The following is a 27,057-nucleotide window of genomic DNA, read 5'->3' as shown; positions in this document are numbered from 1 at the left end:
TGTTTTTGTGTGTGTTTTTTTTCTTATTGTGATGTGTTGTTTTGTTTTTGTTTAATATGGTGTTATTACTTTTACTTTTGTTTTTTGTAACCCTTAAAATTTTTAATAAATATTATTATTTTTTTAAAAAGGAAGGTAGATTGGCTTCAACCAGAGCCAGGGCCTTTTCAACTCTGGCTCCGGCTTGGTGGAACGCTCTGCCTCATGAGACCAGGGCCCTGCAGGATCTGATTTCTTTCCGCAGGTCCTGTAAGACAGAGTTGTTCTGCCTGGCCTTTGGCTTGGAGCCAATTTGATTCCCTCCCTCCCTCTCTTTCATTTTTCTTTTCCTTTCTCCTCCTGCGATGAGGCTACATTTTAATATTTTAATGTTTCAATATTTTAATGTTGTATTTTAATTTTTGTTTTTAAGTTGTAATCATTCAACTTGTTTTTATTATTGCTTGTTAGCCGCCCTGAGCCTGGCCTTGGCTGGGGAGGGCAGGGTATAAATAAAAATTATTATTATTATTATTATTAAAACTGGATGAGATCAGATGGAGGGAATGAATGACTTCCATCTCTTCAAACCTCTTCCTCTCTATCTTATTCCTCCTCCAGAGCCTTCTGTCCTAGGGCCGAGCCCACAGACTCTAAGAGAGTCAAGACACCCAACAGACGTATCAGTGAACACGTGATAAATGACACAGAATGGAAATAGGCAGATCCATCTATTGTTTTATTCAGAAAGTATGGTTTCCTTTCCAGAACAACTTTTCTATCACACCAGGGAGAGGTGTTTATTTGAAAGCTAAGATGAAGAGGAAAGTAACAGAGTGGATTAGCAACCTTATGGCATACGATATGAGAGGGAGGTGTCCTAATATCCCTTCCCTGCAGGAACAGGGTATTCAGGGAGCACCTTTGCCTTTGTGACACCATAAGCTTTACCTCAGACCTCATTCTTGCAGACTGACCTCATTCTTGCAGCCTGATATGCACACCTAGTAAGCAACAGACTACAAACAGCATGTTTAATAGGCCTCTCAGCAAAAGATTTTAAAAATGCACGCAGGCACTTCATACATATTCCCAATTATTGGACATTTTGCAAGTATTTTCACATTTATTTCCTCACAGTAGGGCAATGTCTAAAAGTGTAGTAAGATGCATACTGAGAAAGAATGGCTAGCTATAAATGATAATTTGATTTTTTTCCTCCCAGATGTACTTTCATATTGTTGTGGGTTTGTGTGTGTGTGTGTGGGGGGGGTGTCAGTCTAGAATGTCCTGATTCTGTTCCAGTTCTTGGAATTCTGTACCCAGTGAGAGCATCCAACAGAGGAGTTTGAAGAACTAGTCAGACAAGTTTTTTATAAGACCTTAGCTGGCCACTTAAAGAATGAGCTAGGTTGCAACTAAGTGATGGTGCCCTCCAGGCTAATGGGTGGGTCTTGCCTCACCTAGCTGCTAGGTAGGAGAACAATAGCTGGAGAGTGAGAGAGAGAGCTGAACTGAAGCAGGCTGAAAGCTGGAGACATGCTTGATCTGTGCTGGATCCAAATCTGTAATTAATGGAGAAACAAGATATGTTGGGGAGTTAATACTGCGAACATCTCCATCTTATGCAGGGATCAGCAAACTTTTTCAGCAAGGGGGCTGGTCCACTGTCCCTCAGACCTTATGGGCGGCCAGACTATATTTGGGGGGGGGGGCGGGTGATGCAAGAGCACCACGAGCCCCGGTGGCTTACCTGTGTCTTGTGCGTGACAGGGGCTGGCGGCGGAGGGACGATGAGCAGTGCGTGAAAGGGCTCCAGAGAGGGGCTGCTTAAAATGGCAGCCGCTTGAGTGCTGCTGCTGCTGCTGCTGCTGGCATCAACAAAGCCCAGCCCCCTTCCGCTTCTAGGGGAGAAGCCAGGAGGAGGGAGGGAGGAGGGAAAGAATGTGTGTGCTGGCGATCCACGTGGCGATCCCTGAACTGTCTGCGGGATGGATCCAGAAGGCAATTGGGCCTGATCTGGCCCACAGACCTTAGTTTGCCTACTCATGATCTTATGCTTAGCTTGTACATATGTGTCAATAAAACCGTATCACCTGCAGGCATCACAGTCTCTGCTGACCCTCATTCCAAGACAACCAAACCCCAGGTAAGCATTGGAACCCCTAAAAATCTCTCACCACTTGGAGATTGGGGCTGGCATGGAACAATGTTTTTCATTCTAACTGTCTATCCTAAGATGGATTTTATAGCTAAGCCTGCCAGTGGTGTCTTGGAATGTCTAATGTGCTGGAATTGCAATACAAAGACAGTCTGTCTGTAGCAGTTGCCCCTGGCAATCTGGCAAGCCAAATTGGAGATTCTAGCAGGCTAGGGAGACCTTTGTCTTCTCAGATCTACTGGACTGGGGCTTGCATCCCCTCCTGGTACCACCATACCAAATAGTACTGTCACCAGAGTTTCAGTTTCCCCACCCTTTTTACCAGCTTGATTTATACCAGTTATCAGGTCATATGGCCTAGCTGAACAAGCTTAGGATCCCATCTAAGTCCACCTTCAGGTTCCTCACCAGCCCTAAGGAAAACCTCCTTTCCAGGGCTTATGCTAGTTTAAAATCTGCCCAGATGAGTTTTGCTGGCTGAGCCCTGGCTGAGCTGAATGAGGAACTCGGGTTTAGCATAACTTCGGCTAAACCAGGGTTTGGGATTTACACCAACATAACCTATCTGAGCCATAACCCTCCCTTGCTCAGTTGGAGATTCACTGGATCCTAGCTTGCTCATTCCAGCAGATCAAGCCTTAAGATTGCACCCAATGTGGTTTAACGGGGCAACAAAAAGAATAAATGTACATTGCAATCCATTCCCCACTTTCCTGAGAGTAAGACCCATTGGACTCAACAATACTCATTTCTGAGTAGACAGTGATTAAGAATTCATTGTTAGTGAAACATGCCTGGGATAAAAACAACCACCAATCCTCGGTTTGTTAGATTTCTTAATGGATGGATTTAATTGCTGTGCTGGTTGACAAGACTGTAGCAAACCGCATGCAAAAAAAAATCAGCTAACCTCTCTTGCTTTCTAATATACTGTAATAGGATAACTGCCTGCCTCCCAGCAGTGTCTGGGAAGAAGAAACTGCTGGAAATATCCAAAAATGGCTACCCAGATTGTAATAGTTGCAGCCCTCTGGGCCCAAACTGCATTTTATATTCTATAATCCCAGTTCCTGTTCTTTCATACATGGCTAATTTTTTTTCCCTGGGGAGCTGAAGAACATCCCTAAAAGCATATTACAACAAGATAAACCGTGTTGTGTTTAATAACTTTATGTGGTCTTCTGATGATGGTTAATCACATTTGGCTCCAGTTGTGCAGAATGTATTTTAGTGCGTTTGCCTAGGCTGAAGCCTTCCTTTGGATGTCATTTGGTAACTAGTCGCATTTCCCTGTTATCTGTTCGACATTGTCACATGATTTGAGGGTGTTTTTCCCCCTCCCACCATGAACCATGTAAGAGTTAAAGCTTTCCCTTTCTATTGCAGGCCTGGCTCAAAGTGCTTTGCCATCAGAAGTAAGGCATTTTTGAGGGATATTTGTTCCTGCCATGCCAGCATGGGCATAGCCAGAATTTACTTTAGGGGGGCTTTATTGAAACGCAGATAGGCTAGGCACATATTTTAACTGACAGCTTCGACGTCAGCAGTGCCCAGGTTCTCTCGCTAGTAATCTGTTTGGGGTGATTTGAACACTTTGCATATTCATTTCTCCTTTTAAATAAGCAGCTCAGTTTTAAAGAAAGTTGTTCTGAATGTGCTCTGAGGGGCATTGCCAACAGGCAGGCAGGTACCTTAACAACTGTCATTGTCCAGTCTGCTAATATATTGCAGGCAATATTTTCGCTAGCCTGCATTTACTGGAGTTAGAAAATCTGCTTGGATCAAATGAATCATTGTGAACTAACAAGGGCAAGAAGTGAGTCACCTATCAAATTAATTTTATCTGTCTGCACTCAGCTCCAGGGTACGTGACTACACTGCACAAAATGCTCTGGTTGGCCTTTCTACTTAGATGGAAGAAAACCCAATTTCATACTTGGTTCTCGTCTCCAGTGAAGTATCCAGCTTGTTGCAAATAAGAGCTCTCATGGACATGGGAGGGGACTATAATCAACTTTAAAAGCAGAGAGACCCGTTTTCACAGAATTGGGGACAGAGTTCTTCTTATATATGAAGCTACTGTACACTTGAAGGCCATCAGTAGTATATTGTATACTCTCAGGGGTGGAAGAATGATTAAGATGGTTCACCCCATGAAGCTGATGAATCTGGATGGTTTCCTGATGGCTCTTCAGGGGTTTCCTGTTACCTTAGCAGGCAATTCTGTCAAAGCCCTGGTGGACCTCTGGAATGGAGAAATGACCAGAATGGTGGACATGGTCATTCCTGAGTATACCCTCTCAGAGAGTGGAGCCAGCCCAGCCCCCTGTTTCGCTAGGGACTTGGTGATGATGAAACTCATGTTGGCAGAAAACTTGGAATGAATCCAACCGAGTACAAGCTACAGGTTATTTGAAGGCCAGTGTGGTGTAGTGGTTAAGAGTGGTAGACTCGTAATCTGGTGAAGCGGCTTCGCGTCTCCACTCCTCCACATACAGCTGCTGGGTGACCTTGGGCTAGTCACACTTCTTTGAAGTCTCTTAGCCTCACTCACCTCACAGAGTGTTTGTTGTGGGGGAGGAAGGGAAAGAAGATTGTTAGCCACTTTGAGACTCCTTTGGGTAGTGATAAAGCGGGATATCAAATCCAAACTCCTCCTCCTCCTCCTCCTCCTCCTCCTCCTCTTCTTTTGCAGCAATGCAGGCAGTGAAATGTCTTTTTTCCCCTGCCTGCATTGTGTTATCAAGGAACCATCTAGCATGGCTGTTTTGAGTGGTCCGTGGTCTTTTACACTTTGGTTCATGTGAGGAGCAGTTAGACCACTTGATGTGAACAATTTGCTCAGCACTTTGCTGACAAAATCACTTAGCTCCATTCTGACTTGGATGTTATAGTTTACAGGTCTAGTGCAGGTAATTTTGCCCCCTTAGTTGTCCAGTGTTAATGGATACTTTTCAACTTGTACAACCCAAGGATGTGAATGGGATCCTTGGAAACAGGGCTGGTCCAAGACATTTTGGCACCTGAGGTGAACCACAAAATGAAGCCCTGCTCCCCACCAGGGAAGAAGGGGTGGGTGGAGAACTACATCAGGAACAAAGAGGAAATGAAGATCTACATCAGGCTATGCTGCCCCTGTGGATCCTGCTGCTGAAGGCAGTTTTCCTTGCCTCATGGGTGGGCCGGCACTGCTTGGAAATGTGAGAGCTACCACATGTGTGCTAGATCCTTGCCCTTCCTGGCTCATCAAAAAAATCCACCAGTTGATTGGTTGGGTGGGTGAAGGGAGTGGTCATTGCCTCCTTGCAATAAACAGGGTTTCAGCAGGCCTAAAGGACACAGTTATAAGATCCTTCCGGAATCCCACCATATTGGATAATTATTAACCAGTTTCCAATATCCCAATTTGAGGCAAGCTACCAAGTTATCTGAGATGCGGGTGGCGCTGTGGTCTAAACCACTGAGCCTAGGGCTTGCCAATCAAAAGGTCAGCAGTTTAAATCCCTGTGACGGGGTGAGCTCCCGTTGTTTGGTCCCAGCTCCTCTCCACCTAGCAGTTTGAAAGCACGTCAAAGTGCAAGTAGATAAATAGGTACCACTCCAGCGGGAAGGTAAAAGGCGTTTCCATGCGCTGCTCTGGTTTCGCCAGAAGCAGCTTAGTCATGCTGGCCACATGACCCGGAAGCTGTCTGCGGACAAATGTCGGCTCCCTCGGCCTATAGAGCGAGATGAGCGTCACAACCCCAGAGTCGTCTGCGACTGGACCTAACGGTCAGGGGTATCTTTACCTTTACCAAGTTATCTACCAAGTTAGCTCTTGAATTGTCAGGAAGGAGCCACAGCAATATGCAGGACACATCCTCTGCGTGCAGTAGACCCTGGTTCACTCCCAGGCATTTCTATTTCAAAGTAGCAGCTGATGGGAAATACATCTGTTAGCTTGTGAAGTGTCATAGCTCAAAGGAGGAAGAAGAGGAGGCAGCAGCAGCAGGGTGTGCAGGCCCCAGCCTTCATCCCTCCTGCCACCCTCGGTTTTATGTACCGAAGTTCTCACCCTGGGCCAGCAGGGGGATACTGTAGATAGTTATGGAAATGAAGGATCGAAAGTGACGTTCAGTGATTGGATAGTTTTAGAAAGTTGCTACAGTTACGTTGTTCTGGATCTCTATATAAGCAGGCTGACTGAGCTCTTCAGTTCAATTCTGTTCTGGCCTTTGAATAAACAAGAGCTGTTTGAAGAATCGCTGTGTTGTCAGATATGTTCGCCCACAACTTAACACTCAGCCACTGACTCTGTCCCACTGGGCCCAGCATCACCCTCACTCTGCTGGTACCTAGCACCAGGTCCACAGCCAAGGCCGAGCTCAAGAACAAGTACCTGCCTGGACTCTTGGCTGAGAAGGACAGCCTGGACCCTTCACTCCCCCATGTCATGCAACTGCTGCAAGCTGATAAATGTCCCTTCCGCATAAGGGAAGGTAGGGGAGAGCAGCTGTCTTCATACCTTCAAGTGAGCTGAGACTTGTTTCATTGATGTCGTTAAGGCTACTTTCTGGGCACTGTAGTAGCTGCTCAGCTCATTTGAGCAGGGAAGATGAAACCTAGGTGGATATCCCTGGTTTAGTCCCCCTTCCTGTATTCTTAAAATAATGAAAAAAGAATCAATAACAAGCTCTGATTTCCAGGATTCTTGGGGGGATGTCATTTTCTGATTAACCTCAGGTGCCAAAACATCTTGAACCGGTCCTGATATAAATGCATTTATTAGTGAAATAACATACAACGCCACATTAAATGAGAGAAAATTGCTTTGCAAAAGTGTATATTAGACAAACCGGCATACAAAATGTGTATATTAAGAGAAATTTGCACTGATGTGCTGCAAAAGAAACCACAAACCAAATGTGGAGAATCAAACTGAAGCCTGGAAAAATGGGAAACTGAAAGCCCAAAATTGACATCCTCACCCATCCCAACATGAAGCTTAAGCTTCAGTAACAAGAAGCTATAACAGCAACTGCTTCCCTGTGGTTCCTAACTTCTCATTCTCCTGCCGGCAGGACTTCAGGAGCTCTCTACACATGGCCAGTTGCTGCACTGAACTGTCCCTGACAAATTGATGAAGTTGGCTTCATTTCACACGAGGACCACAATTCAATTACTTGGACCATACTGCTGTGAGGTAGAGGGTTATACATAGAGAAAGAGAAAGCTACTAAAATCCAAAGAAAAAGTGGGAAGGAATTGAATATTGGCAGTTAGTGACTGGGGGGCGTAGGGAGTTTAACAGATAGTAAGGAAGTTTCCACCCCACCCATAACCACCATTCCCTTCTGCCAGGGTCACCTGACACTATTGGGCAGAATGAGGTGATATTGACTGTTGTGGAGGGCAGTAAATTGCTATTTTTCTGCCAGAGAGGGGGAAAGGTAAGGTGCTTTGAGAGTTTTCTGCCTCAGGCCACAAAATATCTTGGTTGGCTTTGGATACAACATACTTTGATGTGGGGCAACATTTGCAGAAACTCTGCCTCAGGCACCAAAATATTTGGGACTGGCCCTACCTCCTGTGGTTACTTATATTCTGAGGAGTGGGTGCTTAAGGGGAATTGTTGAATTATTTGGATGAGGGTGCCAGGTTTATTCCCAGCATGTCTTTTAAAAAAAATAATGGGTGGAGGGAGTCCCAAACTTGGAGCAATAAAAAAACTCAGGAAACAAATGCATGGAAGCTGATTTAGTTTGTTATTAGGGACATTTATAATATATGTCACTTAGGAAGCACCTGAAGATGGCATTTGTAGGTGGTGAAAGGGTCAAATTCATGTTACAGTGTTTGAATATTGACAGTTGATAATATTTCTCTATGTACCTTGACAAGAAGTTAAGTGAAGGCAAATCAGCTTTCTCCCCTCTGCAGCAAGAATTCTGCATACTACATTTCTAGACCAGAGCTGCAGCTATGGTAGCAGTTAGGGAACCGTTGCTCCCATTCCTGCATATACCCTCTCTGTAGTAATCTGTTTCTATAAAAATATACAGCTTAAGTAGAGGCACAGAAGCAATTGCATAGGGAGGAAGACTGTGCTAAAAGCTAGCTCAGTTCTTTACTTGCAAATTAGCAGCCAGCTGCTTCCAACCTTCATGTTGAAAGACACCTGAGGGGTATGTGTTTGTGTGTGTGTGCATGTGTGTATAACTCTAAGTGTGAAGGGGTGTGTGAGACAGATAAAGACAGAAAAGCAATGAGAGAAGGGAGCAGAGCAAAATAGGAAGAGTAAATAGATTTTTCCTGATACAGACTGTGTACACAGTCCTGTTTACTCTGCATCAAGTGTGCTCCCGATGCTGGTTTGGGAGGTGGTGAGCACACAACATTAACCACAGTCCATATCTGTCCCGTCTCTATCCAGATTTCTTATGAAACAACACATTTTGATGCATCTGCCTTTCCCTGCAAAAGCATATGCAATCTGAATCAAGAAAAAGAATGACCTGGCTGTGTTTTAAGATGGTAATGTGTACACAGCCACTGATTGCCCCAACCCTGTAATTTCCAACCATTTATTTTTATTCCACTTTCCTACAAGACTGTGCCCAAAGCAGCTCACAAGCTATCACCGGTGTTGGTGTAATTTAAACAGTGGGTTAACTTTCACCATGCTTGGTCTCATGTCTTGAGGAACACACACCCCATTCTCCAGATGTTCAGAGATAAGAGAGAAGGTGCACAGGGGTACCTGTGTATTATTTGCTGAGTCATTCACCCTCCCATTGGTTAATGAAATATGCCTAGGTTTAGAGATGAGTATAACTGTCTCTAGGGCATTGCTTTCATTAAGTTGTCCTGATGGTCGTATCTTGATGTCCTGTCCTGCTGCATGTCCTGCTTGCTGTCAGTGTCAGTGAAAGTCAAGGGAAGAGGTTGTGGGTTTTACACAGCAGTGTTAGCTAGCATGGTGATAGCGTTAGTGGATCTGTAGCAGGAGTGCCAGCTTGGCCCCACAACCATGGGTGCCAAATTTTGGAGCCGGGGCCCCCAGAACCCATGGTTGTGGGGCCCTGGCTCTGAAATTTGTGGGTACCCAGTCCCTTCATGAGGAATTTTGTGGGTGCTCGGGCACCCAGGGCCCCAGGGAGTTGGCACATGTGGTGCCAAACATGCAGAAACACAATTTCTAGGGCAGTACAGTTAAAGACCGGGATAAAAAAATCTACATGCAAAAGGCTTGTTGGTAGAGGAAGGTCATCAATAGATATCAAGAAGACAACAATAAAATGCTGATCAATCTATACAACTTTCCTTAAAACAATAAAAATAAACTGACCTAATCCACTAATTTAAAACTGCTTAATTCTACCACTAAAATTGTTGAAAGGCCTCGCAGTTCATTCATCTCACCACGCCTAAGGCAAACAATGATGAACTACTATTATCATTATTATTGTTAGCAGTCTTGTTGTGTTTATTACCTACTTTGCAGGGCAGGTTGCAAAAAAATTAAATACAACATTAGCAACAATTTAAAACAGCAGACAATCACAGAAAAATTGTAATGAGACTCCCTGTCATAATTCCCCAGCCTTCACTTAATCCTTCAAGAGAATGGATTTTATTTGGAACCCAAGATGGGAAGCATGGATTTTTAAACACAGCATGTATCCTTTGGATCTAGAGTTCCCTAAATGCAGCCACATGTTTTTTCCCCATTTGATTGACAGAGGCCTGATCGTATTGACATCACAATACGATGTAACAATGCTGCTTTGCGGCTCCTCGCATCTCTCTGTGGCTTCATTGCAATTTCAGCCTCTCCTGAGAGCTGCCAGGGGAACATACATTCATCAGTAAAGCATCTGGTGCAGAACATTAAGCAGCCTGCAGTCCACTTGTTTACAATAACAGTATCAGCTGTTCACAATACTACACGTCAATCTATGTAGTGATACAGTGAAATATAGATAATATGACCTGGAGAGGCAGAGCTGCCTGTTACCTGTCAAATCTTCAGCATTTGCGTAAAACGGCGTAGATGGTTCACTTAATGCTTTGCCTGGATTCTGTCATATATTGACTTAACAGTCGCAAACACAAGCCCCAAGCAGATTTCCAAAGGCAAATCTTAACAATAGGCCATGATGTCCATAGCCCAGGTCATCACTAACAAAACAAATTAAGCAGAATTGCTTATTTAAAATCAACCAGAGCATCTTCCTTCGAGCATAATACTTTCACTGTAATCTAGCACAAACAATTCAGGTAGGCTGTACTGTAGTAGAGAGTAATAGTACAAACCTGGGCAGATTTACTTAAGATGTAAGCCCCACTGAGATCAATGACACTTAGGCTGCATACACTGAAAGCACACGACTCCCTCCCCTCCAAAGAATTCTGCCAACTGTAGTTTGTTAAGGGTATTAAGAACTGTAGCTCTGTGAGAGATAAACGACACTTCCCAGGATTCTTTGGGGGAAGTCATGGGGGGAATGGGCTAAAAATGTAGTAGCAATAATAATTTGCAGTATCACAATAAAATTGATTTTATTTAGGACGAAGAGGTCAAGGATGTTATGGTAAAATGGGCGATAGACATCGGATACAATTTGGATTTTGACAAATGGACGAGGTTGTGGAGTAAAGGAATGAAATTTACAGCCTGCACTACCCTTAGAGAAAATATGGAAAAGATGATGTACCGTTGGTACATCACCCCTGTGAAATTGCAAAAAATGTATAAGACTGGAGATAAAAGGTGTTGGAAGTAAAACTAAAGAAGGAAGTTTCTACCACATGTGGTGGAAGTGTGAAGAAATTAAAAAAAATTGGGAATCCGTATATAACGAATTGAAAAAAATATTTAAATACACTTTTGTTAAAAAAACCGAAGCCTTCCTTCTGGGAATGATCGGAGACGAGATTAAGAAAGAAGACCATATAATGTTTCAATATGCAACTGTAGCTGCCAGGATCCTGTTAGCACAAAATTGGAAAACCCCAAATATCCCGACCGTCAAAGATTGGCAAATTAAATTATTTGAATATATGGATTTGGCAAAAATGACACAGAATATCAGACAGCAAAAAGGTACAAATTTTATTGACGATTGGACCAAATTTATAACATACATGGAAACAAATTCTAGAGATATAAAAATCACAGTAGGTTTAATATAATCCTTGCGATGTGTAGATGATATAAAATGAAAACTGCAGAATGGAATTATTATTTTACATAACCCAAAACCGAGATGGAGGGAAGTCAACCATTATTTGTTGTTAACTAATGTTTGTCTTCTGGTCTGTTCATGTTTTCTGTTTTGGTTGATGTTTTCTTTTTTCTTTGGTGTGTTTATTTGTTTTTTTCTTTATTTTTCGTTGTTTGGTTATAGAAAATGAATAAAAAGATTTTTTTAAAAAAAGATTGGGCTGCCTAAGTTTTGTTTCATAAACATAAAATGAAACAGTACAGTCATACCTTGGATCCCAAACGCCTTGGTACTCAGACATTTTGGCTCCCAAACGCTGCAAACCCAGAAGTGAGTGTTCTGGTTTGTGAACATTCTTTGGGACCTGAATGTCCGACGGGGCTTTTATGGCTTCCAATTGGCTGCAGAAGCTTCCTGCAGCCAATCGGAAGCTGTGCTTTGGTTTCCGAATATTTTGGAAGTCGAACGGACTTCCGGAACAGATTCCATTTGACTTCCAAGGCACAACTGTGCTTCTTTGTTTTTACTGTGGTTCAAATGTGAGCCTAATGGATTCACTGTGGTCGCATACATGCTAACCTATCTGTAGCACAAAAATGTGTTTTTTCTCAATATGGAATCATTTATGCTTGTCCTCAATATGCTGCTTTCAATCCAGATTGATTCTGAATCCTGCCATCCACAAAGGTATATAGTTACTTTGTACCTCTTTGAAAACCCTTCCCGTGATTAGGTTGTCCACACCTTTCCCTTCCTGCACATGTTCCAGGTTAATGGAGGAGCACATGGTGGTTTCAGTCTTGGTATACATCCACCCACAACATCATTTGGCAGGTGTGGGGACACAGACACAAACATAATTGCTGGTTCTGCCTACATCTGTTTTGAAATGGACACACTGTGGGAGAAATGCAGAATCAAACTGCAATGAGTTTTTCTTTTTGGAATGGAATCAGTTTCTCAAGGAGTAGTATTCAGAGGCCAAAAATCTGCAAGAAATCTAGATTGTACGTGGACTACACGGGGGGTGGGGACCCAAGTACTCAGTCTCTGTGGTTTCTAGAATAAAAACAAGAATGTCTGTACCACGAGAGTGTAAGAAACATTTGAATCCCAGTGGGTGGGAAGCTTTTATCAGTTAAAACAAGGTGCTTTAAATTGCAACTGTGATTTCAAACTGGGATGACACAGACCTTCAAAGCTCGTCATGAAGAGGTCTATTTAGTGTTGCTCAAAGTAATAAATATCACAGCGGAGGCCCTTGCTGAAATGTAATTTTGGAGTGAGAAAGAGGATTTTAGGTCAGCATGGATGCTGACAGCAATTCTCACGCACGTTCCTTTCTCTGAGCTCTTTCTATGGACCCACCCTTGGTTTTGCTATTTTCTTCTAAGTCAAGGTGAAGGTGAACTATTGTCTGCTGAATAGCAAAAATAGCACATTTGCACATTGTTGGGAACAAAAGTACAAAGATCTCTCACAAACCAAACAGAAAGAAAACCACTTCATTTTTGTATATGTTTGCCTGTTGTGGTAGCAACCACTGAAAGCACTCACTGAATTAGAAAGAACAATATTAAATACCAGCCAGTAAAGCAGAAGGGGTGTAGCATGAGGGATGCCAGTGGGGCCATGCCCCTAGGCATGGTTTTTTGAGGGGGTGCAAAGCAGGCACCCCCGGCAGATGCCCCCAGTGCAGCCGGGCCTAGCGCTCCTCTCCCAGAGTCGGAGGAATCAACGCTTGCGGAGAGAGGCATTGGGCTGCGCTGGGCTGGGGGCACCAGCATACAGTGGCGTAGCAAGGTCAGGTGGTACCCGGTGTAGAATTTTTTTGTCACGCACCCCACATTGAAATTCCCCCTTCCTCCCTCTACCCCCATCAAAGAAAGCCGCACACGCAGCTATCCAATGTAGATCCTGCCTTTTCCCCCTCCCTCCCTCCACCCCGTCAAAGAAAGCCGTGCCCTGCTCTCCTCCAGCACCCCGGGAGCGTGGGGGGCAATGGTGTGCCACCCGCCCATGACTCCCAAGCCTCCCCTGAGCTGTCAAAAGGAAGGGGAAAGGGTGAAAGGCCGCCGGCAAAGCGGCACAGCTAGCCGCCTTCCTCCGACGGCTCAGGGTAGGCTTGGGAGTTGCGGGCGGGCAGCACGCCGAATGTCACCCCCTCAGTGTGTGCGTGCATGCAGCTGTGCTTGAAGCAACTCAACCACGAGGTAACTCAACCCTGCTTGGTTCCACTGCATTTTATTTAAAAAAACCTCATTGATGGCACCCGGGGCGGTCGAGTTGCATTTTGTAAAAAAAAACCCCTCATTGATGGCACCCGGGGCGGTCCGCCCCCACCGCACCCCCTTCCTCCGCCAGTGCCAGCATAGTGACACCAGGTTTGCGCCCACCAAGTGTTGGCTGGCCAGGCTGAACCCTGTGCAGGCAGGCAGGCAGGCAGGCGACACAGCACAGCCCTACTTGGCTTCATTGTGGGGCAGGGTCACTCCACCGGGGTCAGTGGCGAGGGCTGGGGTGTCATGACAGGATCCTTCACCCTTTGCAATCTGTGCCCCGCTCCCAGTGTGTGCACACCCCCTGGCACACGTGCATGCCTGCCCCAGGCGCCAGAAGCTCACACTATGGCTGAACTAGCATGTGGGTTTTCCCCCCACAGAAAACTCTGCCCAGACTTTGCAATTCCCTTCCAAGGACCCCCCTCTTTACCATATTGCAGTTGCCTGCAGCCTAACTATTGCAGATGCAAACAGTGTTGAAACTGGGGTCGAATGTAACTTCCCCAATACTACCATGAACCGAAATCTTCATAGATGTAGTCAGCTCCATTGAACATGGTGGGGACATGTCTCTGAGTGTATGTGTATAGAATGGTGCTGCTAATAATTGGTTTGATAATATTTTACTTAGTGGGTTTAATCAGCCCTGATTAAAGTCCAAAACACCTGGAGGGCTACAGTTCCCCAAGCCTGCTTTTCTGAAGTAAAAGCTATGGTAAAAAGAATAGCCAATACAGTGCTATCCAGATCTTTTTGGGCTCCAAATCCAGCCAGGATGGCCAAGGGTCAGGGATGGTGGGTGTTGTCATCCAATGACATCTGGAAGGGTCCACCTTGGCATTCTTCCTTGCCTTTTTTTAACTTACCAGAGAAACAAGCAAGGCTCAGTTCTTCATTTCAAGCAGTTCTGTTCCTTTAGCTGTCCTTTGTTTATGCGGTGCTAACACTGCAGAGCTCAGTATGACTCAGTGGCAATGTAACCAGTGAGTCATAACTGTGGTCTGCTTTCTTGACTGAGTCTGAACAACCCACCTATTCCCCTTGCCTGGCCTATTTTCTGCAAGGCCTTAAGGGAGGAGGGTTGAGTCCTCAAGATTTCCATACTGATGAACATCCTGGTCAGAGAACTCTTGGATCCTGGCAGCTTCTTTATTGGCATTTATATTGCTGACCAGAGAAGCTTTAACCCTTAAAGTCACCTTTATGTAAAAATCCAACCAAAAGTAGGCCCATTACATACTTAAGATCCATTGAAATCAATGGGACAGTCCACTGACTCCCTGAGCAGCTCTCTGACCCAAATGAGTCACTACACTCATTAGATCCATTTCAGTCCGGTTTCCGTCCTGGTTTTGGGACGGAGACGGCTCTGGTTGCCCTAACAGATGATCTCTGTAGACAACTGGATCGAGGCGGGTCAGGACTGCTGATCCTTTTAGATTTGTCAGCAGCCTTTGACATGGTCGATCATGATCTTCTGGACCACCGCCTCATAGACGTGGGGATACAGGGCATAGCCCGTAACTGGTTGTGCTCTTTTATCTCTGGTCGGGGACAGAGGGTGGCACTAGGGAGGGAAATGTCATCGCGCCACTCCTTGGTGTGTGGAGTGCCGCAGGGCGCAATTCTCTCCCCGATGCTTTTTAACATCTTTATGCGCCCCCTTGCCCAGATTATCCAGAGCTTTGGGCTGGGCTGTCACCAATATGCTGATGACACTCAGCTCTATCTGCTGATGGATGGCCACACCGACTCGGCCCCGAACACACTGACCAGATGCTTGGAAGCTGTGGCTGGATGGTTTTGTGGGAGCTGATTGAAACTAAATCCTTCTAAGACAGAGGTCCTATGGCTAGGTCGGGATGGCATGGGGATAAGGGACCAACTCCCTTCTCTTGCGGGGGCCCAATTAGTGCCATTGCCTTCCGTTAAGAGTTTGGGTGTAATCCTTGACGCCTCCCTTTCCATGGAGGCACAAGTTACAGCAACAGCCAAGGCGACATTTTTCTACCTTCGCCGCTTCAAGCAGTTGGTCCCTTACCTTTCCCGCCCTGACTTGGCCACAGTGATCCATGCGACGGTCATCTCCAGGCTTGACTACTGTAATTCGCTCTACGCGGGGCTGCCCTTGAAGCTGTCCCAGAAACTCCAGCGGGTACAGAATGCTGCAGCGAGGCTCCTCACAGGGTCTCTGCCATGGGAGCATATTCACCCAGTGCTTTTCAAGCTGCACTGGCTCCCGGTGGAGTACAGGGTCAGATTTAAGGTGCTGCTTTTGACCTTTAAAGCCCTTCACGGCCTAGGACCCTCATACCTACGAGACCGCCTCTCCTGTTATGCCCCACGGAGAGCCTCAAGGTCCATAAATAACAACACCCTAGTGGTCCCAGGCCCTAAGGAAGTTAGATTGGCTTCGACCAGATCCAGGGCCTTTTCAACTCTGGCTCCGGCCTGGTGGAACGCTCTGCCTCATGAGACCAGGGCCCTGCAGGATCTGATTTCTTTCCGCAGGGCCTGTAAGACAGAGTTGTTCGCCTGGCCTTTGGCTTGGAGCCAATTTGATTCCCTCCCTCCCTCTCTTTTTCCCCCCTTCTTTTTCTTTTCCTTCTCCTCCTGCGATGAGGCTACATTTCAATATTTTAATGTTCCATTATTTTAATGTTGTATTTTATTTTTGTTTTTAAGTTTGTAATCATTCATCTTGTTTTTATTATTGCTTGTAAGCTGCTCTGAGCCCGGCCTTGGCTGGGGAGGGCGGGGTATAAATAAAAAATTATTATTATTATTATTATTATTATTATTATTATTATTATTATTACACCAGACAAGGAACATGTCCTCCTTTGCACCTACATTCTAACATCATCACATTTTGTGTTTCCAATCCATACTTTTGCCAGTGGCATCAAACAATGCATGGCAGGTGTCAGCAAATGAATGGTGTGAGAGTGTTATGATCACCCAGGTATCATGTCTACTCTGAAGTGAGCTGTACTGAGCGGCACTGAGTTTCTTCTAAATAAGTGGGTATAGGATTGCCGCCTCTGTATTATGGGGGGAGGGCAGGGGAAACTCCATATAGGCTGCCATTTTTAGCCATAACCCAACTCCAGCTGTAACCCAACTCCAGGCTAACCAGCCACTCAGTAGCTCAAATTTATTTGCTAAAAACCATTGGCCATTATGAAACTACAAAAGGAAAGGACTTGATCATCTACACATCACACAATGGAAAGGGAGCATATGGACAATGGCTAAGAGAATACATGCCATGAACGACGCAACTGATACAAATGATTTTGCTGAAAATCCCTCTGGGGAGGGAGCCCTCTCTTGTTGATGGGTTTGCAATGGCATGTTAAGAGTCCTTTATCACACAGGATAGCTGGGTCTCTCTGGGCTGTTGTACTGGTGATGGGGTGTTCCTTTCACTCCCCATCCTGGCCACCGAGCCATTGTATCATAGGTGCCAACTGCCTGGGGCCCCGGGTGCCCAAGCACCCACAAAATTCCTCAGGAAGGGGCCGGGCACCCACAAATTTCAGTGCCAGGGCCCTGCATGGTGCATGACACCCATGGCCCCTGGCACCCACAGCCGTGGGGCCAAGCTGGCAGTCCTGCATTGTTTCGCTTTTGGTTTATTGATTGTGTTGATATTGTCTTTTAAGCACTCATCTAGTTTTTTAATACTCTAAGCCATCTTGAAGTGCTTTGGAGAGAACTATTTTAGCGAAGGAATAAGTGAATGACATAACCTAACGTTGCTATTCTCACTCAGAGATTGGGGAGGAATTTGATTCTGTTCAATTTTAAAGGTAAACCGTATAATGAGCACTTTCCAGAGCAATATCCCAAGGGAAACACAGCCATCTTTTGAAATCCACACTTTCCTGAATTTTGCATTGCAGTTTACCAGCCTATATGCAAAAATGCATATACTGAGGGAATGTGTGCATAAAACTGCATAGCTTAGTAAAATAGCATGCAAAGATGCAGTATAATAGAAAACACTGGTTTGCAAAAATGTGTGTATTGGGCAAAACTGCATAGAAAAATGTGTGCATTAGGAGAAGTTTGCGCTAAAATGATAATAAATTTTCATGAGGACTTAAAAAAAGAAAAGAACCACAAACTCATATGGAAATGTAGAGAACTGAATTTAAGACTGGGAAAATGAGAAACTGGGATAAATCCCCATGGACAAATTTGCTTATCTCTGTTCTCAGCTCATGGATACAAAACAGCAAGTACTGAAGGAAGATTCCCCACTTGCATACCCAGGGACATTGCTTTTTAAGGTTAAGATCAGCTCACATCCCTCTAATAACTGTGTACAGCCAGAGACAATAGCTAAACAAACAAACAAATGAATAACCCCCTCCATTAATAATGGTGATTTGCACGCCTCTCTTTTCCCCAATGTTCAGTCCTCTTAGGGTTGTACCATTTCAGGATGGGGGGGGGTGTCACATGATCAAGTGCTCCTAAATGTAAAAGAAACATTTCCTGCAAACAAGGGTGACATGAAGAAATCTAGTCGAGAACTCTTGTTGCTTCACATTCCAGCTTCTCATAAAGCTGGAAGGGAAAGCATTTCATTATGAATTCTGAAATGGTACAGTCCCAGGTGGTCTCTACCACATTTTGGTTGAAACTGAGTGTACAGCAGCCCACTGAGAATGTATCTCAGGGCACATTTCCTTCAGCAGGTGCAATGGCATAACTGCCAATTTCCCCCTACAAATCTCAGCACACTAAAGTAATTTAAAGCACCATGGCTGAATATATGAACATTCTGCTAAACACACACACACACACACACACACACAGAGAGAGAGAGAGAGAGAGAGAGAGAGAGAGAGAGAATGTCTTGTACATTTTGTCTCATATACTTAAAAGTCTGCATTTTTTAAAAAATAGAATTTAACAGCAAAGCACAGCACTGTAGCGTTGTGAAATTTCCCTGCTCAAAAGCACTCCATTATTCAGGGAAGAATGAGAATCAGTATAATGTACCCCAAAGAACAAATCACTGGTGAGTAACAGATGAGCAACCAAGATTGCAGCAGAATGTGAAGTTGGGAAAACAATCAGCATTTACGCATAAATTATTTGTTAATAAGTGGAAGCGGTTGGGGGTAAATGGCAAGAAAATTGCTTCAGCCCAAAGGTGCAGCCACTGCTATAATCCTAGCAGGTGTCAGCAAACCTGATAATTCTATATCTACCGCCTCTGTCCCCTGGTAAGCTCTCTTTGTGGAATCCACTGGGACAGTATCAGAGGAGCACCAGGGATGTGCTGGAGGAACCCCAAATGGCACCTAGCCCAGGGCTTCCTCAAAACTAGCACTGGTCTAGCATCTCAGGCTAAGCAGATGTTGCTTCTTCAAGGAATGGAGTAAGAGAAAGATATGACTGCCTCCTCTGTGCTATTTTGTCACCTGCACAGATGAAGCCATGCCCACCTCTGGTCACATGTAGAGGAAGTCTGTCTGAGCCCAGGAGGAAACAGGAAGTTCCAACTGGCTGGTCCAGACACCCCCTTTTTATGTCCACTCTAGGAATGTTGTAATTGACTGCTCTGTGTTTCACATCCCACAAAAAATAGATTAAGATCTTAGTTGCTTCATACCAACAACATCTCGAGGGCTACAGGTTACTCACCTGTGATTTATAAGCTGCTGCTATTGTTAACTAATTGGGAATCAGAAATCCTTGGTGATCTATCACAAATCACCCGGGGATCTACCTTCTGCCTACCTCTGCTCTATATTATCTAACTAAACTTTAATAAAATGTGCCACTGTAAAGCTGTTCCTTTAAAATCAAGAGATAAATTTTGATTCTCCCTCTTTAAGGGTTACATTTGCTAAATCTGTACACAACAGCCATCATATGCACGCCACAGAACACACAAATTACTTTTCGAACTAAAAGAGATTTTTTTCTTAGTTTCAAGGTGTTTTCATTATCATAACAAAGAACCGATTCTCAAAAGAACCTGCAGGTGCCTTTGAATATATTACAAATGCTTAACAAAAACATAATTGTCCAAAGTGGGGTGGGGTGGGACTCCTTATTTGTTCTCAGTCTTGGTTAGATTATGTCTCAAAAGTACTTTCTGAATACAGAGTTGTCTTCATCCATTTTATCATAACAGTAAGAGCGGGCATAAAACTTTGCAGTAGGTAACCAATCAGTGGCTCTCCAATTGTTCCTGGATATGCTACCATGCGACCTCTTCGTTGAGTGTTACCCTGATTGGTTTGCAAGGTTGCAAGACAACGCTGGCTGTTTCTGAGCATTCATTCAGATTTGTATGAACGGAGGTAATGTGGTGTTGCAAGTGTCGTTCCACACTTCCCAGTGCATTTTGCTGCTACTTTCCTTTTCGCAAAAAGGCTGGTCACTTGGGGAAGTGGGTTTGTCGCAGAAATCTTTTGTCGCACAAGGTTTCCCAATCAAATATACTTGCGCAACCTGTATTTGGCAGTGTGTGATTGAATCCCACCTGAAGACAGCAAGAGTCTGGAAATGCCCAACAACTTCCATCACCCCGATGGATTGTAGGACTACGGGTCCTTCTACCTTCATTAAAACAGTAAACTAGCTGCTATTTTAAACAGTTTCTTTGAACAGGATCTAAGTAGCAGTATTCTAAATAGTTGTCAGTTCTTATTTTCTCTGCTATATGATTATTAGTGGTGCTCAGTTTCAAGAAGTTCTGTCCAGAATAAGCAGTATTAATTTTGCTGTTTGTGTTCCCCTGTTTTCCACCCTCATCTCCAAATGCACACCACCCCTATAGTCAGTCTGCCCCCTGTGGCCTTTACTTGGGGTCTGGCAACCAATCCCTGCTACCCCGAAGTCCACAGGAAAAAACCAAAACACCCAGAAGTTAACAATGATATCCTTTTACTGCCTCCTGCTTGGCAGGGGGTTGGACGTGATGGCCCTTGTGGTCTCTTCCAACTCTATGATTCTATGATTCCTCTAAATGTTTCCATTGTAGGATTGTGAAATCCTATTTGTCCTGAAGAGACATACCCTGCAAAGAAATATGACTTGACGTTTTAGTCAGAGTTTACTGTTATAAAGTGAAGGCAATTCAACATGAGAACCCTGGGGAAAGCTCTTAGGAAAGCTTGCATGTGCTGTTTGTGGTGAGGCTTTGCTGCCGCAGGTACATTGCCATATACAGTGGTACCTCAGGTTAAGAACTTAATTCATTCTGGAGGTCCGTTCTTAACCCGAAACTGTTCTTAACCTGAGGTACCACTTTAGCTAATGGGGCTTTCTGCTGCCGCTGTGCCGCCGCCACGCGATTTCTGTTCTCACCCTGAAACAAAGTTCTTAACCTGAAGTACTATTTCTTGGTTAGCGGAGTCTGTAACCTGAAGCGTCTGTAACCTGAAGCACCACTGTAACAGAAAATGATTGAGGACATGGAGCCCAACCCCAAAGTGATTTTTAGATACGTGTTTAGTTTTGTATTGAAACAGGCTACGCTGTAGTTTTTCCTGTTCCTGCTAGAGGGAGGTTTCAATTTCAGCCATTGGGACAAGCATCTCTGCCTAGGAACAGGGAACTGTTGCTTTTTCCAAGATCAAGAATCTTCTTTGTGTATCAGCAGGTTTTCAGAACTCAATAATAACTTGACAGAGTAGGCTAACAGTACAGGGTGCAGATGTACTCCAATTAAGCAATATGAGTCTGGAAGCAATGAATCTCAGAGAAGTTGTTGCAAGAAGTTGATGCAAAAAAAGGGTAATCTCCTTTCCCTCTGTCTACCACACTCAATGAGGGCTCCAATCATTCATTAATAACAGGAACTTAACTAACCTAGTGTGCAATGATGATCACCTCCAGTGCGTTTTCGAATGCCTCCAATAACCTTCTAATTGTGTGCAGGCTAACCTGGTGTCTAGCATGATTGCAATGGGGCCACTGGGAACGGGAATGGGAGAGCGGCTGCAGTGACTTGGCGGTGATTGATTGCCTTCATTCCCATTATATTCCCAGCGCTAGGTGCGCATGGCTTCTTCCACGGTGCAATTTAATGAGATTTGCGACATGGATACCCTGGCTAAACTGTTCAGGCTGGAAGTTTTCATTTGCTAGTCTACAATTCTTGAGAGAGTTCGACTCCGGCAAGATTAGTGAGGAAAGGGGGCAGGAAAAGTGAAGGGTGTTTGTCTGGTTTTGGGACAGAGGATCATCACTGTGTTTATTTGTGTATTTCATGTAGAGATTAAGGCGCAGATTGATAGGTGAAGGGTCTCGGGGAATGAGAAGCACAAAGTCTGTTTGGAACTGTCCCGTTCCCTTTGAAAATCCCCTGCTGTGCTTTCCTGCAGAGCTGACATGTTGGCTGAGTTCTTCCTGTCTGCAAAACAAAACAAAAAGTCTGCTTTTCTTTTTTTTTTTAAAAAATCCCTGCCCCCCAAACCAAGCACGTATTAATCTAATACAGATTAGATTGTCCTAAAGGCCAAAAAAGACACCTAGATGGTCATGCCTTCAAATCGATCAGCTATAATAATTCAAGGGTCATCGTCAGTGGAAGTAAACCTACATTTAAATCTGCCATTCAAAAATCACAACCCTTTGAATGTGAGAACACAAGAGTATGCAGTCGACCTGAAAAAGGGATGGATATTCTCTTATTTTCCTGTCTGCCTTGATAGAAAAAGAAAGCCCATTTATTGTTACTCTTCACTGTGTGTTAATGGAGTTTATGAAACAATCACTGGATAAAGATGAACTTAAGTCATACCCTCCAACATGTCCAGGTCAAAACTTGGGGCGCATGTCTTCCAGGCCTCACTCCCAGGCAAGTCACATGACTGCACACCCATGGCACAAGGTTGCGGCACCCAAACTGGCTGCCATGCCCTAGCGTGAAAAATGGGGTGTCCAATTTTCCTGGGACAGTTGAGGGGTACCCAAAATTGTAATGATAGAGACCACAAGACCTTCTGACACTACCTTCAATTTTGTCTAGGGACGGGTAGTTCCATCAGTTTCAGTTTCTTGTGATGTCTAATTTTTTCCAGTCTTAAATTCTGTTAGCTACATTTCTGCATTAGATTGGTTTTTCTAAAGAATCATAAAAATTCAATCAGCCTTTTTGTCTGCATTTCTTCTAATATACACATTTCTGCAAGTCATTTCTCCTAATATAATGTATTTTGTATGCTGTTTTTCACTAATGTGAACATTTTAAATGCATGCTTTCCCTAATATACACTTTTTTGTTGGAGAAATGTGCAGCAAAATTAAGAGAAGCACAAATGTTGAAGGACAATTATATTTCAGGCTGCTTATTATATTTGAAGTATAAACAAAGTAGGCACGCATCATGCAAACCAAACCAAATTTCTTTTATTGCTTTAGACTTCAATCCTAACCTCACTTACCTAGGAGGAAGGCCCACTGAATTCAATAGGACTTACTTCTGAGTAGATTTGGATAGGTGCTGTCAAGATCATTATCAGCTTGAAGCAGAGTTCCAGGTGTAAAAAAAAATGGTAGAGGCAAAGGACCCCTTGACGGTTAAGTCCAGTCAAAGGCGACTATGGGGTTGTGGCACTCATCTCGCTTCAGGCCGAGGGAGCCGGCATTTGTCCACAGACAGCTTTCTGGGTCATGTGGCTAGCATGACTAAACCGCTTCTGGCGCAATGGAACACGGTGACAGAAACCAGAGCGCACAGAAACACTGCTTACCTTCCCGCCAGAGCGGTACCTATTTATCTACTTGCACTGGCATGCTTTCGAACTGCTAGGTTGGCAGAAGCTGGGACAGAGTGACAGGAGCTAACTCCGTCATGGGAATTCGAACTGCTGACCTTCTAATTGGCAAACCCAAGAGGCTCAGTGGTTTAGACCACAGCGTCACCCGCATCCCTACTCTGATGTACACTCTTATCTCTTTAAGAGATCAGAGAGTAGAGTCTGATCATAGGCATGTCACCTTCACTGGAATGAAGCCATTGTTGTTGGGTGAGAGCTCTGTGCCTATTTTAGAGCCTCCATGCCTTAAAAAAAAATGCTAGGGCGGGCCAGTAATTTTCCTTAAAAAGCTATATCACATCTGTTGCTGCTTAAAAATGTGAACTAGAATTGGTATTTTCCATTTATTCTTGCAGGTTGTAGAACGCTTTACAAAAGGGGGAGAAAAAAGCATAACACATTTTTAGCAAAACTTGCTGAACTTTTTATGCATGGAAGCGTTTTTATTTTTGTCACATATAAATGTGTTGGTCATTGTCTTTTAATTGTTCTAGTGGCTTTTATATATCAAAATGTGCCATTGTTTTTCTTTTAAGATCGCTTCCAGATATTTGATGGGAAGTGATGCACAAATGGAATTAAATAAATGAATAGATCCACTTTGAAATTTATCAATGCTATGCAACTGGGTTGTTATTTCCATCCAGTTGTGGCAGCCAAAAAACTGTCAGGATCACTCTAAAAAAGGCTGCAGTTGCCATTATTTCCACTCCAGCTACAAGCAGGGTGAACAGGAAATGTCACAAGAAGATCTGTTCCCATGTGATACCTCCCAGCAGTCTTCTACTGACTTCATATCATTTGGATAAGTTTCAAGGCAACCCTGTATAGGGTATGCAGCTACGCAAATGCAGAGGAAATGCCTTGTGTCTGCTTTCTGTCTGCATCTTCCAAGTCAGGACTGTCTGTGATAATCCACAGGAGGCAGCACTGTGTTCAAGGTGGCCTGCTATATGAGAGACCCTCTTTGCTTCTAGTAATCAGAACTAATTCAATATGGATCATTTATTCTCCAAACACTAGCATGTCGTGCAGATGAACTTAATAATGCTGCATTGCAAGTGTCTGTATAATTAAAGCCAGGAAATAACATTGGATGTTATTTTCTAAGTGGCATTAATGAAAGTACTTTTTCACCCAATTCACAATTAATATATGCAATTTGTGGCTACAAGAGGTGGTGGTGACCAGAAGTCTAGTGTCAAATTACACTTGACATTAAACAAGTGGCCTAAGAGTGTGTTTTTCTTCTACAGCTGATAGCAGTTGGGGACCCTAATCATAGCAGCACAATGATGATTTCATTGTTACTGATTACTGATAATTTCATTGTTTTATTCTTTTTGTGAACCACTTTGAGGTTCTTCTTTTTTCCGCAATCAATCAGTATATACATAAATAAATGGGATGGGGGGGGCCTTTCCTTCCACTCTGCAATAGTAATTAATATTGCCCCTCTGAAGCTGCTACTTGGCAGGTGCAGAAAGCCTCCATAGGTACCAGTGGTAGCTGTTCTCCCATGCCATATAGGAGCTTTAAAAGACAGATTTATTTGTAGAGATGATGGTATGGGAGGACAAGGCAAATCCTCCACATGTTTCAAAGTCACATGTAGCCGGGCCCCATGTTAACTTTATAGGTGGTGCTGTGGTCTAAACCACTGAGCCTCTTGGGCTTGCTGATCAGAAGGTCGGCGGTTTGAATCCCCGCAACGAGGTGAGCTCCCGTTGCTCGGTCCCAGCTCCTGCCAACCTAGAAGTTTGAAAGCATGCCAAAAAGGGCAAGTAGATAAATAGGTGCAACTCCGGCACGAAGGTAAATGGTGTTTCCGCGCGCTGCTCTGGTTTCAGTGTTCTGTTGTGCCAGAAGCGGCTTAGTCATGCTGGCCACATGACCTGGAAAAACTGTCTGCAGACAAACGCCGGCTCCCTCGGCCTGTAAAGTGAGACGAGCGCGGCAACCCCAGAGTCATATGCGACTGGACTTAACTGTCAGGGGTCCCTTACCTTTTTAGACAAATATATGGGGAAGTCTCTTTACAGATTATAGCCATTATGCGGCTAATAACCATATTACAGCTGCTAGCCATAATTTGGATTACTAAAAGTTGTTGGGACTCCTCCACAACAAACCTACTTCCCCTAAGAATTGGACTTTTCCCAAAAAGTGACAGGAAAATGCGCCTGAAAGTTTGGGGGAAGTTTGCTTGGTGCAACACCATTACCTTCTCTGTAAACAAATCAGAACGAATACTCAGTGTCTACTCTCCCTGCAGGCAGATCAGGATGAATGCTAGTAAACGGGTTGTCTGGAAGTGACATTATAGGGGTATAGATGTGCTTGGAGTCAGGAGCTCAACAACACCATGTGCCTTTAAATTATTCTTTGGCAATCTTGTCCCCACTTCTTTGAGAACAGTGTCTACTGAAGCTGATCCATTGACTGTGCAGACAAAAGGAGTGCACTTTTCTCAGTTACTCAGCTGCCTTTTCCTATTCCGGATGTGAAAATCCATTCCAACTTCTCTGCCAAAGAAAAGTGAAGCATTTGAAAGAATAGCGTGCCCAGTTTGTTAGTGACATGGAAGAAGGTGTGGGTCTCCTAGTTCTACTGTGACACCTCTTCACAAGGTCAGGCTGTAGACCAGAATTTCTGGTTGTCATTAGACAACCTGGCTTTTTGGAAAGGCTGATGAATCTTGCCCAGTTTAGCTGCATGAGCTAGTTCCCTGTTGGAAACTGTTATGTGCATCCAACACAGGAGAAACTGGTTTGTGCAACCAAACTGAACAGAATTGAAACCCTAAACAGTTCCTGCGGGGAACTGGTATGTGCAGCCAACACAGAACTGAATCCCATGCTCTGCCCATCAGCTGACATCACCTGCCCATTGGAGTGATGTAGCCTGATTGACAGGTGGGTGTGGCTTCGATAAAATAGTCTCATGGGCCAAATTGGAGCACCCAGAGGGTCAAGATTGTCCTGTGGGACAGAGGTTCCCCACTACTGCTCTATAATGCAATCTCAAACATATCTGGGAGTAAGACCTGTTGAATTCAATAGGGCTTACTTCTGAGTAGACCTGGTTACTATTGTGCTGGAGTCTACAACCTGATGTGCCCTCTATATCCATACCAGGGGCAATCATTACAGCACGTTGTTGTTGTTGTTGTTGTTGTTGTATATTTATACCCCACCTTTTCCCCTGACAGGGACCCAAGACTGCTTACAAATAAAAAATAAGAACAGCTAGTCATTCAGGTCAGTACAATTGTATCAGAGCTTCCTTTAAATTTGCTATCCGTGCAACTCTTCTTTGATCTACGCTAATCATCGCCCACTTTTTTTGGCTCTGCCACTGGAGTCCTGAGCAATACTTTCACTGTCAAGCTCCATTACCTGAAACTTCAAAGGACCCCTGAGTGATAATAAGCCATTTTCTGAAAAACATGAGTAGGTTAGTAATCAAGATGAAGAGTCCAAAACAGAGGCTTCTGAATGATCATTGCCACTTGAATATTCAGGGAAGAGAGGCTAAATTCTCCTTGTTGTGCTTCCAAGGAGGAATCAGTCAAAAGTCAAATTAAGTATATGTCTAGTGCTTTTTAAATAAATACAACTAGTTTCACTAGAGGA

General features: G+C 44.1%; 1 long non-coding RNA gene across 1 annotated transcript; it reads left to right on the top strand.

Moving 5' to 3' along the window:
* Window positions 1-979: 979 nt before the first annotated feature.
* On the top strand, window positions 980-25,876 carry LOC307216097. Its single transcript, XR_013838911.1, has 3 exons — window positions 980-1,054; window positions 2,082-2,128; window positions 25,841-25,876. It is a non-coding gene; the product is annotated as an uncharacterized lncRNA (long non-coding RNA).
* Window positions 25,877-27,057: the final 1,181 nt, after the last annotated feature.

Source organism: Podarcis cretensis (assembly GCF_951804945.1).
Source record: "Podarcis cretensis genome assembly, chromosome: 5".
NCBI lineage: Eukaryota > Metazoa > Chordata > Lepidosauria > Squamata > Lacertidae > Podarcis > Podarcis cretensis.
The sequence above is the reverse complement of the archived record's forward strand: the minus strand, read 5'-3'. Positions and strand labels throughout refer to the sequence as shown.